Raw genomic sequence first — 12,799 nt, forward strand, 5'->3', positions numbered from 1 at the left:
ATGTAAATGTAAAATGTTAAGCAAAGTAACTGTATATGGCTATTTGGCTGCAATTTTATTAAAAAAAATTAAGATATTCTAATGATTGATTGAGAGGGTGTACAGGACCAAATGGCAAGGTCATCAGTCCTGCAATTCTGAAGTTACACACAGAAGAAACGTGGTCCACTTATAGTGGACAGATCAATCAGGGGAGTGAAATTACAAAATAATGAATTTAAAACACACAGAGCAAAAGACATAAAAGGTGAGATCAAATCTAAAAACTGGAAAAGAAAACAGACAATCTTTCCACGGAGGAGTGGTCATGGGGTCCCAGACTGAGATGAATGAAGAGAGGTTCCAACCATGGCTACCCTGCCCCTGCTCCAAGAGTAAAGCAAAACCTTATATTTGGAAATAAAAACCACTTTCACAGAGAAACTGAGAACCATTCAACCATCCATGGATCATCTGCTAATATTAAAATTAAGGAACCAGGAAGACTATACTTAGCATGAAGGCCAAAAGAAGGGGACATTACACCAATGTGTGAGATACCATCAGTCTGGCTCCATAACCACATTGTGGAGGTAGTTCGTCACACAGGAGGAAACAGTGAGTGAGCCTTTTATGACCAACACGTAGACAGCATAAAACAGTGAACTCCTTGTGAGAGGAGTGGAAGGAAGAGCACCACACTGCAGTAGACTATTTGATTGTGTGGAGTTTATTACTGTGAGCAGTAGTTCACCAGATGTAATTCCACTTTTGGGCAAAGAGAGATTTGATGTAGCTGGAATCATGAAAGGGAAGGGGGATAAGTATCTGCTTGTCTAGCCAAATGATCAGCCAGTTCATTCCCTGAGATGCCCACATTACTTGGGACCCAGAGGAAGACAACTGAGCAGGCAGTACAGCCAAGGGCAGAGAGGCCATGGATAGCAGAAACCAAAGGGTGATGAGAGTATCATCAGTCAATAGCCTGCAGGCTGCTCATTGAGCCTGAACAAATTAAAACACTCTGGAAGGAGGCCTGAGGATCAAAATGGAGGGCTCTGTGAATGACTAGAAGCTCTGCTGTGAACACACTACACGATCCTGGCAATAAATGGTGTTCTAAACCAGTAGGAGATGTGAAGGCGTGTCCCACCTCATTGATTGTCTTAGAAACGTCACTGTAGAAGTTGATGGCACCCTGGAATGCTGCAAAGATGGCACATACAAGACACTGGAAAACCATAGGGACGACAGAGACCTTAGGACCCTGGAACAGGTCAGTTCTAATCTGTGGTCTAGGCACCATACAAATGAGAGGGGGTATGGGAGGGAGTGCACACGATGCATTCCAGTGAGTGGAGATGAAGATTCCAACAGAGGCAAGTGAGATGCATGACAATGGCAATCCCATGTGTGTTTGGTTGTCAGGAGGAAGAGATCCCTTGTTTGCAAAGAGGACAGGATAAACAGGATGGTCAGGAAACTGGCGAATGGTGATTACATAAGAAATGGGGAGTTGGCTCTGTCGTATTTGTAGAGGGGGAATCCCTGCTTCTGTGAGGAGACTGTCAATGGGACTAGTGCAAAAGGCACCCACATTGGTGAACAGGGTCGAGTAGTTGCGAAGTGGAAGGAGCTGCTGAGCCGTATCCCTGACTACCATAACCGAGTCTGCACAAGACCGGATCTTGGTAAGGATGGAGAAGAGTGGTACAGTCTGCATCTGAAGCTGTTTGGGCTAAGAGGCAGAGAGCATGAAGCTTCTGCATGCATGTAAACTTTAGGTGGTGAATATGGGGCAGCCATGTCAGCTTTTTATCAAAAATGAGGCCCAAGAAATGGGTCTTTACAACATGGAGAAGCTGGTTGCCTAAATAAAGTTCTGGATCGGGGTGTACTGCGGGTTTGAGCCGGCGCTCAGCAGACGCTGCCAAGTGGTAGCTGCACCAGATGCAAAAATAGTCAATGTACAATGCTGGGGTAACCACAGGCCAAACACAGCTGACAAGCCCATTGATGGCTATGAAGAAGAGTAATACACTTCACACAGAACCCTGTGGGACACTGTTCTCCTGAATCCAAGGGGCACTGAGCAAAGTGCCAACTCGAACCGGGAAGAGTCGGTGAGACAAAAACTCTTGGATAAAAATTGTTGGGGGGGGGGGGGGGAGAGACGGAAGACCCAGTCATGGAGGGAAACTAAAATGTGATGGTGTTAAGCCATGTTGTATGCCTTATGTAGGCCAAAGAATACCACAACAAGGTGCTGGCAGTTAGTAAAAGCCTGTCAGATGGCTGTTTCCAATCAGAGTAAGTGGTCAATGGGAGATAGTCCTGCCCAGAAGCCACACTAATATGGGGGTAAAAGGCACCAAGATTCAAGTACCCAACATAACCTGAAGCTAACCATCCTCTTGAACAGTTTACAAAGTACATTCATCAGTCTAATCAGGCGGTAGCTCTCAAGAGACATTGGGTTCTTCCTGGGCTTAAGAACGAGGATAACTATACTGTGTCGCCATTGTGATGGAAAAGCACCTGTGAGCCAAATGTGGTTGAAAACACTGAGGAGATATTGCCTCTGGGGAATATACAAGTGTTGGATCATCTGATTGTGGATGTAATCTGGACCTGGTGCTGTGTCTCATAAAGAGGTAAGATCCTGCAAGAATTCCATGTAATGAAGGGCTCAGGGTGGTATGGGTTGAAACAGAGGGGGGCATGTTCAACTCAGTGTTTCTTCTGCAGAAAGGTAGGAGGATAGGAAGAAGACGCTGATGCCATTGCAAAATGTGGTCACGAGGTGTTCTGCAAGAATCAATGGATCAGTGCACAGAGCACCTTGGAGGGTAAGACCCTGGAATGTTGGCTGTTGCTGGGAGCCCAGAAGGCTATGGAGCTTGGACCAAACCTACGATGAAAAAGCATACGTCCACAGGGAGGAAACAAACAATTCTCAGCATACCTTTTTACTCTGCTTAATAAGGTAATGAGCCTTACCATGGAGATGCTTAAAAGCGAGGAGGTTGGTCTGTGAAGAATGTCATTAAAATCAGTGTAATGACTGTCGGTGGTCCTGGACAGTGACTGCTACATCCTTGGTCCACCACTGTCTGGTCAACGATGAGGGGGACCTGCGGATGGTGGACAGCAATGTCAGCAGCGTGAAGAATAGTGGCAGAGACGTCTTGAATGGCCGCATCAATGGAATTCGAGATGGAGGTGCCAAAGTGCACAGCAGACATATATAAAGGCCAATTGGCCATACAAAATGCCCAACATTGGACCTGTCTGCCTGACGACAGCAGGGGAACAATGGAATCACCGGAAAGTGGTCACTGTCATCATTGAATGAAGCCTCGAGAGCAGGGGAGGAGATCATGAGATCAATAGTAAAGGTGCCACGAGCAGCACTGAAGTGGGTAGGGGAACGATCATTGAGGAGAAACAAAGTGAGGTCTGTAATAAGTTGGGCAATTAGGAGACCCCCACCTGTTGAAGTGGCACTCCCCCACAGTGGGTGGCAGGCATTGAAGTCCCCAAGGAGGAGAAACAGGGGCAGGAGTTGCTGTATTAAGATAGACAGTTCAATGTAAGAAAATGGCCTAGCTGGAGAGTGGTAGACAATGCAAACACTAATTGCCGGAGTTGCTTGCACTCTAACCACTGTTGCTTCCAGGTTGGTTTATAGTTGGATCCAGTTACTAACGATGTCAGAGCCAACCAAAGTGTAGACCCTGCCAGGTGCTACCCCGGGGCCGGCACAGTTCCAAAAGAATGCCCGATAACCATGAAATGTTGGAGAGTGGTCATTATGGAAATGTGCTTCTTGAAGAACAAGACAGGACGCAGAATAGGAGGGGACAAGACGTATTTCTGGTAGGTGACAATAGCAGCTGTTGCAGTTTCATTGGGTGATTGTGTGGCGATAATCCAGGTGAGACATAAAGAAGCCAAGAGGAGGTCATGTCACTCAGTCAGTGATCATCACCGACAAGGATGGGTTGACATCCATAAATAAGATGTCAAACTCAGGTTATGAAGGAGAGGATGGCGCACCTCCAGGGGCATGGGGGGGGGGCGTTTGTATTGGAAGTTATGTTTCTTCTTCTTCTCTTTCAGAGGTGAAGGAGGGCAGAATGCAAAGGAAGCACAGGCATCTGGAACCAAAAGAGAGCAGCTGACCTTGCAGTGCACAGATAGTGCATCTTGTGGCCAAGTTGTGGTAGAAGCTTCTGGCCTGAGAGACGCCAGGGAGAGGGGTCTGGGGGGGGGGCGAGGAGCCCCATTACCGGCAGGTGCTGAAGAAGGGGGACACTTCTTCTGTGGATGGGGAGTGGCTCCCAGCCCAGATGGGAGTTTGTGGAAATTGAAGGGGTGGGGAGGGGAGAGGGGAATGGGGATGGGTATGGGTCATGACAATTGACACACACAGGTGGCGGAACACAGGGGCTTCCCTCATGGAGTGGGTGACCACAGTCGCCACACAGAGGGTCCGCCATACAGCAGGAAGACGTATGCCCAAAATACAAGCACCAAAAGCATCTCATGGGTGGTGGGACATACGGCTTTATGTCACATGTGTAGCACATAATGTTGACCTTCTCTGGGAGGGTACCCCCTTGAAAGCCAGAATGAAGGTGCCATTATTGGTGCGGTTGTCTTTCTGACCCTTCTGCACATGTCTAATAAAATGAATGCTGCATTGCTCCAGATTAGTGAGCAGTTCCTCATCAGTTTGCAGGATGAGGTCCCTATGAAAAATCACTTCCCGGACCGTATTCAGGGATTGGTGAGGAGTAATACACACTGGGACATTGCCAAGATGATAACAAACCCGAAGAGCTGGTTGGTAGAAGAAGCTTTGATGAACAGAGAGCCCAACCACATCTTACTAAGAGACTCCACCAAACTTGTCCTGGATATTCTCCACAGAAAACAGTGGCTTTGTGGTGGTGAATGTAACTCCACCCGTACTAGCCCAGACGAGGTAGTGGGGAATGTGTTTCCTCCCAAGACAGCAAGCCTGGCCCTTCTCCCAAGGTGTAGCCGGTGGAAGGAAGGCTGCTGGGTCGTATGAAACAGCATTCAGTGATCCTTCACTATTCGAAGAGATCGGCAGATTTTTGCACCTTGATATGTTTCATGCACCAAGCATCTGCCATGATACCACACACTCTGATCAGGGGCTATCCCCATGGGCGCCACCTAGCCACAGCAAGGGCTGCCTGTCATGGCAGCCATTGCTGGTAGTTCCAATGTTACAAGAAGACAAGCAACCACTCCTTGGGATACATGGGGAGGGAACAGCTCAGGTATCAGTAGTGTGATCCCTGTGTTGTCAGGGAACATAACAGCCCTACCACACGAACTGGCTACCACACGAACTGGCTACATGTGTTGGTGACCTATAATGGTGGAAGGGGGCTGCAGTAGGGAAGGGAGAGGGGAAGGAAGGGGAGAGAGGAATCCATACCCTAGAGGCTAGGGAAAGAGTTCTTCCCCATATAGCTCACACTAAAAACAGAAAATTTAGAAGTGGAGGTCAAACCTCAAGTGGGGACCTGAATGCCAAAAGGATGAAAGAACACGCAGAAGGAACAAAATTGCAAGCAATACAGGGAACCAGGTGGATAATCAGGTCGATATAAATCAGAACACAGAGAGGGGAAGGAGGGGCCAATGGGGAAGGAGCGATGATAGGAAGGGAGGGCAGGGTGAAGGAAATGCAGCCAGGGAAAGAAAAATGGGCTCAATAGCACGGGGCCCTGGGTATGCCACATGAACTCACAAAGAATCGTGAGCCCCTGGGTGGGGAGGGGGGGACATTTTATCTGTGAACAATTTTCGTGGGCAATGCTATGACAGAGCAACAAATGTCAGCGATTGTCTGCAAGGATTACAGTCATGAATAAAAGAAACAGAACCCAGGACTATTTATATTCACTTCTTGGCTCATTCCACAAATTTAGTTGTTCAAGAGACATTTAATAACATTCCAGTATTAAGAGACAGTCTGTCAATTCTCAAAGATTTGATTTCATTTATTCGTGGTTCACCCAAGGGGCTAGGAAAATTCGGAAATGTTAAGCAATTGCTTTCAGTTTCTCATGACACTGAATCAGGACAAGGTTTAAGACCCATTCTGACCAACGAGATGGTCCATGCATGTTGTGTCTCTGTTGTGTATAGATAGTAATTATAAAGCTCTTTTGCAATTTCTTAATGATACGGACAATGGAAGAAATGAAGCTAGTGCAAACGCTAATGGATTTCTAAAATCTCTGAAACATTTGAAACTCTGTTTCATGTCAAGATACTAATTTTTGTACTCCAAAGAATAGAAAAACTTAATGCTCTACTACAAAAAATTCCACTGAATTTCCGTCTTGATCGTAATTCTTTAGATGCTGTTTTGTCTTGAAAAGAAGGCACCAGAAATACAGACCCACATTTATCACTTTTGAAACATACTAAAGAAAAGTGTGACACATTGCAATTAAGTCACCCCATTGTTTCACATCCTTGCTATTAAAATTAGGAGATGGTGAGAAGCATAATTCATCACATATTTGAAAGTTAGGAAGTGGTGACAAGCATAATTTATCAGATATTTGAATATATGATGAATTATGCTTGTCAACACCTCCTTAATTTTAATATCATTTTTCTAGGGGGTTAATTTTATTATAGTGGATCAAACAGTAAGCAGCTCTAAAAGCAAGTTTCCGCCAGAAACAATGTCACACCTTGGGAAATAGAATAGATTTCTTTATGGTAACAATTTCTTTTTATGGTGACGATTTCGACTGAGTAAGACTGACTCTTCATAGAGATATTTTGTTGGAAGTGGTAAAATGGCATAATGTTACACTAGATAGCTTTCAAAGTGTAGTGCAATACATGTCTAGGCCAGAACATGATACCAGAATATACACTCCTGGAAATTGAAATAAGAACATCGTGAATTCATTGTCCCAGGAAGGGGAAACTTTATTGACACATTCCTGGGGTCAGATACATCACATGATCACACTGACAGAACCACAGGCACATAGACACAGGCAACAGAGCATGCACAATGTCAGCACTAGTACAGTGTATATCCACTTTTCGCAGCAATGCAGGCTGCTATTCTCCCATGGAGACGATCGTAGAGATGCTGGATGTAGTCCTGTGGAACGGCTTGCCATGCCATTTCCACCTGGCGCCTCAGTTGGACCAGCGTTCGTGCTGGACGTGCAGACCGCGTGAGACGACGCTTCATCCAGTCCCAAACATGCTCAATGGGGGACAGATCCGGAGATCTTGCTGGCCAGGGTAGTTGACTTACACCTTCTAGAGCACGTTGGGTGGCACGGGATACATGCGGACGTGCATTGTCCTGTTGGAACAGCAAGTTCCCTTGCCGGTCTAGGAATGGTAGAACGATGGGTTCGATGACGGTTTGGATGTACCGTGCACTATTCAGTGTCCCCTCGACGATCACCAGTGGTGTACGGCCAGTGTAGGAGATCGCTCCCCACACCATGATGCCGGGTGTTGGCCCTGTGTGCCTCGGTCGTATGCAGTCCTGATTGTGGCGCTCACCTGCACGGCGCCAAACACGCATACGACCATCATTGGCACCAAGGCAGAAGCGACTCTCATCGCTGAAGACGACACGTCTCCATTCGTCCCTCCATTCACGCCTGTCGCGACACCACTGGAGGCGGGCTGCACGATGTTGGGGCGTGAGCGGAAGACGGCCTAACGGTGTGCGGGACCGTAGCCCAGCTTCATGGAGACGGTTGCGAATGGTCCTCGCCGATACCCCAGGAGCAACAGTGTCCCTAATTTGCTGGGAAGTGGCGGTGCGGTCCCCTACGGCACTGCGTAGGATCCTACGGTCTTGGCGTGCATCCGTGCGTCGCTGCGGTCCGGTCCCAGGTCGACGGGCACGTGCACCTTCCGCCGGCCACTGGCGACAACATCGATGTACTGTGGAGACCTCACGCACCACGTGTTGAGCAATTCAGCGGTACGTCCACCCGGCCTCCCGCATGCCCACTATACGCCCTCGCTCAAAGTCCGTCAGCTGCACATACGGTTCACGTCCACGCTGTCGCGGCATGCTACCAGTGTTAAAGACTGCGATGGAGCTCCGTATGCCACGGCAAACTGGCTGACACTGACGGCGGCGGTGCACAAATGCTGCGCAGCTAGCGCCATTCGACGGCCAACACCGCGGTTCCTGGTGTGTCCGCTGTGCCGTGCGTGTGATCATTGCTTGTACAGCCCTCTCGCAGTGTCCGGAGCAAGTATGGTGGGTCTGACACACCGGTGTCAATGTGTTCTTTTTTCCATTTCCAGGAGTGTATATAATTATTGCGACTTCTTTTAACGATACCTGTAGTCACGTGTATTGCAGAACATTTATTTTCTGCACTTCGAAGACTGAAAACTTACACAAGAGCCACCATGAACCAAGACTGGTTCAGTCATGTAGCGTTATTGAACATCCATTCCGATCTCGCAAGGAAATTGTACCTGGTACCACTAATCAACGAATTTATCAGCAAAACAAGTGACAGGAGAAGCACTTTCCAGTCTCCTTATTTAGGTGAGTAACCATGTATTTTAAGTTACTTTTGTACCATTTACATTAACTGTAATTGTGTAGGGGGTAATTATGAGTTTTAAAGTGTAACATGATGAGCTTAGTCCTAGGTTTTCAAAAGTTGGCGCCTATTTCGTAGGAGTAAATCTTTTTCAGCAAGAAGGTGAGATTAACTGTATCAAAAGCATTTGTTAGATACATAAAAATACCAATGGGTAGCAGCTTCTTGCCAACAAGAGTTAGAGTAAAAGCTAGGAATTTCTCTATTGCATAAGCTATAGTTTTCTTTCTCTGACGACCAAATTGTACAGGTGATAAAACTTTTCTGTTCCTCAGGAGTGTATTTCCTCTAATGGCCATGATACATTCACATATTTTGCTGAATACTGAGAGTTCTGCAGCTGGCCTGTAGTCTGACCAAAATTACTTAATGCCTGAAATTTTGGCAGGAGCACGTGCAGACGCGGAACAGAGTTGCCACATCACACACGGAATCTTCCATTTCATTCACCTCGCTCAAACAGGCCAACTACTCACTTTATAAATATGGAACTTGCACATGTGTTCTGAAAGAGTTACATTACGTTTTGATTTCAGTTTTATCTGCGACAGCAAATAATTGCGAAATTGGAAATTTGTGGCAAATTCCTGTGGGACCAAACTGCTGAGGTCAACGGTCTCTAGGCTTACACACTACTTAAACTAACTTACACTGACAACACATACACCCATGTCCGAGGCAAGACTCGAAACTCTGACGGGATCAGCCGCGCGCACCATGGCAAGTCGCCCGAGATCACGTGGCTACCATGCGCGGCAACTAATCCTTAAGACGATATTAGGACAGTTTACGAAAGTACGTTTTCTCACGGCGTTATCGAATTTTCGACATGCGGGGAACTTTTTTGTTGTTGAAGTTAGGTGAAGACATTATGGGAATGAGCTCTTAAGAATGCATCACATTTTCGTATGTTCGAAACCAGAACTCTGTTGGAGATATCCAATGCGAGATAATTTGAGTTAAATGTGACGCACTATGGTCCGTTCTCGCGTCGGACTACTAACAGTTCGCCCTTGCAGTTTCTGCATGAGAAACAGATCGCTGTAGATTTATAGTGAAACTGTTGTTAATTTTTACGAATCACCTACGCAGAAATGTTGGACCACGTGAGGCAATACTGACCCTATAACTTATCTTAGAAAATAGATTAAGGAAAGTCAAACCTACGTTTCTAGCATTTGTAGACTTAGAGAAAGCTTTTGACAATGTTGAGTGGAATACTCTCTTTCAAATTCTGAAAGTGGCAAGGATAAAATACAGGGAGCGAAAAGCTATTTACAGTTTGTACAGAAACCAAATGGCAATTATAAGAGTCGAGGAGAATGAAAGGGAAGCAGTGGTTAGGAAGGTAGTAGGACAGGGTTGTAGCACAGTCTATGTTAGACTGTGGTTGTAGCCTCTCCCCGATGTTATTCAATCTGTATATTGAGCAAGCAGTAAAGGAAACAAAAGAAAAATAATACGGAGTAGGTATTAAAATGCACAGAGAAGAAATAAAACTTTGAGGTTCGCCGATGACATCGTAAATCTGTCAGAGACAGCAAAGGACCTGGAAGAGAAGTTGAACAGAATGGACAATGTCTTGAAAGGAGGATATAAGATGAACATCAACAAAAGCAAAACGAGGATAATGGAATGTAGTCGAATTAAGTCGGGTGATGATTAGATTAGGAAATGAGACACTTAAAGTAGTAAAGGAGTTTTGCTATTTGAGGAGCAAAATAACTAATGATGGTCGAAGTAGAGAGGATATAAAGTGTAGACTGGGAATGACAAGGAAAGCGTTTCTGAAGAAGAGAAATTTGTTAACATCGAGTTAAGATTTAAATGTCAGGAAGTCGTTTCTGAAAGTATTTGTATGGAGTGTAGCCATGTATGGAAGTGAAACGTGGACGATAAATAGTTTAGACAAGAAGAGAATAGAAGCTTTCGAAATGTGGTGCTACAGAAGAATGATGAAGGTTAGATGGGTAGATCACATAACTAATGAGGAGGTATTGAATAGAATTGGGGAGAAGAGAAATTTGTGGCACAACTTGACTAGAAGAAGGGATTGGTAGGTAGAGCATATTCTGAGGCATCAAGGGATCACCAATTTAGTATTGGAGGGCAGCGCGGAGGGTAAAAATCGGAGAGGGAGACCAAGGGATGAGTGCACTAAACAGATTCAGAAGGATGTAGGTTGCAGTAGGTACTGGGAGATGAAGCTTGTGCAAGATAGAGTAGCATGGAGAGCTGCATCAAACCAGTCTGTGGACTGAAGACCACAACAACAACAAATTAATTCTAACACAAGCAAAAATAAGATTAAGCGTGTTTATCATGGTGGGAAAACGTATCTTAAATAGACCAACTTCTATTGTTTAGAAAGAACAAACGTGATAAAAATAACAGGGCCCCTGTATCACGGCAGTTATATTTATTTAGTGTGATGCATACTGAATGCCTGAAATCAACTTCCTTTAAAATTAGTTGCTATTAAGGCCTTATTATTAAAATTTCAAAACTTAAGACGATATATATATATATATATATTTTTGTAGGCACTTACAGATGTAAACTGCGCACGCCAAACATGTAACTGGATCTGTCTGTGCTCATTTTCTATGGTGATAATGGAGAAACTCCACTGATGTTGCTCTCGTAACTATGACGATTTCTTTAAGTGTCACTATCACTGTCACTGTTATTGTAACTGTTTTCATTTACTGAAATTATCATCTCCTTCACTGAATTTTCCAAAAGAGCTTCACTCCGCCATGCCCTTTCTATGATGTTCTTTGTATGTTTGATGGCTTTCTTTCAGTCTTAGGAGGTGCCGTTCCTGACACCTTTTCTTGTGAGTGCTTCAACTGCAGCGAGGGTAATTTGTTATTATTCCTGGCAAGGCAACCTTTAATTTGGCCACTTATTAGCTCTACTCGGTTGAAATGGCCTAACGACCTATGCCCTAACCAAACGACTGTATGCTCATGTTTTTTGCCAGTTTGTCGATTTCGTGTAGGGGAACAGTGGCTTATGGAGAGATATTTTTTCCATGAGCTACACCTTTTTAAGATCATCTCTTACATCAGTATTGTGATACTGAAGCCAATCAATAATTTCCTTCTTTTGGTTTGTCATGGTATGTGCCTATCAACAACAACTGAATGGTAAGAAGCATTATTTAGTACAATTTTTGACTGTTTTCCTGGATTTGATATTAGTGAATCTTCGAACCATTTTGTAGATGTAACGGGGTTCATTACTTCACGATAATCTTCTGTTTTCTTTGATTTAAAATACAGGAGAGTGTTTGGGAAAAAACCCTGTGAGGTGCCTGCATGGAGAAGAGTAAGTTGCCACACTTGCCAGAAAGCATTGCCATTGTTCCTTTAGCTGTGTCATCAGCCCTGCTTGACAATGTGAGCAGAACTGACCCACATTTCGTCAAGCCACACCACTTAGTCGAATTTATGCTACGGATGCGCATCAAATATCGGTATCGCTATGCGGCTGTATCCTCCCACTCCATCAACAGCTTGTTGTTGTTGTTGTTGTAGTCTTCAGTCCTGAGACTGGTTTGATGCAGCTCTCCATGCTACTCTATCCTGTGCAAGCTTCTTCATCTCCCAGTACCTACTGCAACCTACATCCTTCTGAATCTGTTTAGTGTATTCATCTCTTGGTCTCCCCCTACGATTTTTACCCTCCACGCTGCCCTCCAATACTAAATTGGTGATCCCTTGATGCCTCAGAACATGTCCTACCAACCGATCCCTTCTTCTGGTCAAGTTGTGCCACAAACTCGTCTTCTCCCCAATCCTATTCAGTACCTCCTCATTAGTTATGTGATCTACCCATCTAATCTTCAGCATTCTTCTGTAGCACCACATTTCAAAAGCTTCTATTCTCTTCTTGTCCAAACTATTTACAGTCCATGTTTCACTTCCATACATGGCTACACTCCATACAAATACTTTCAGAAATGACTTCCTGACACTTAAATCTATATTCGATGTTAACAAATTTCTCTTCTTCAGAAACGCTTGCCTTGCCATTGCCAGTCTACATTTTATATCCTCTCTACTTCGACCATCATCAGTTATTTTGCTCCCCAAATAGCAAAACGAATTTACTACTTTAAGTGTCTCATTTCCTAATCTAATACCCTCAACATC

Source organism: Schistocerca cancellata, chromosome 5 (genome assembly GCF_023864275.1).
Source record: "Schistocerca cancellata isolate TAMUIC-IGC-003103 chromosome 5, iqSchCanc2.1, whole genome shotgun sequence".
Lineage (NCBI taxonomy): Eukaryota > Metazoa > Arthropoda > Insecta > Orthoptera > Acrididae > Schistocerca > Schistocerca cancellata.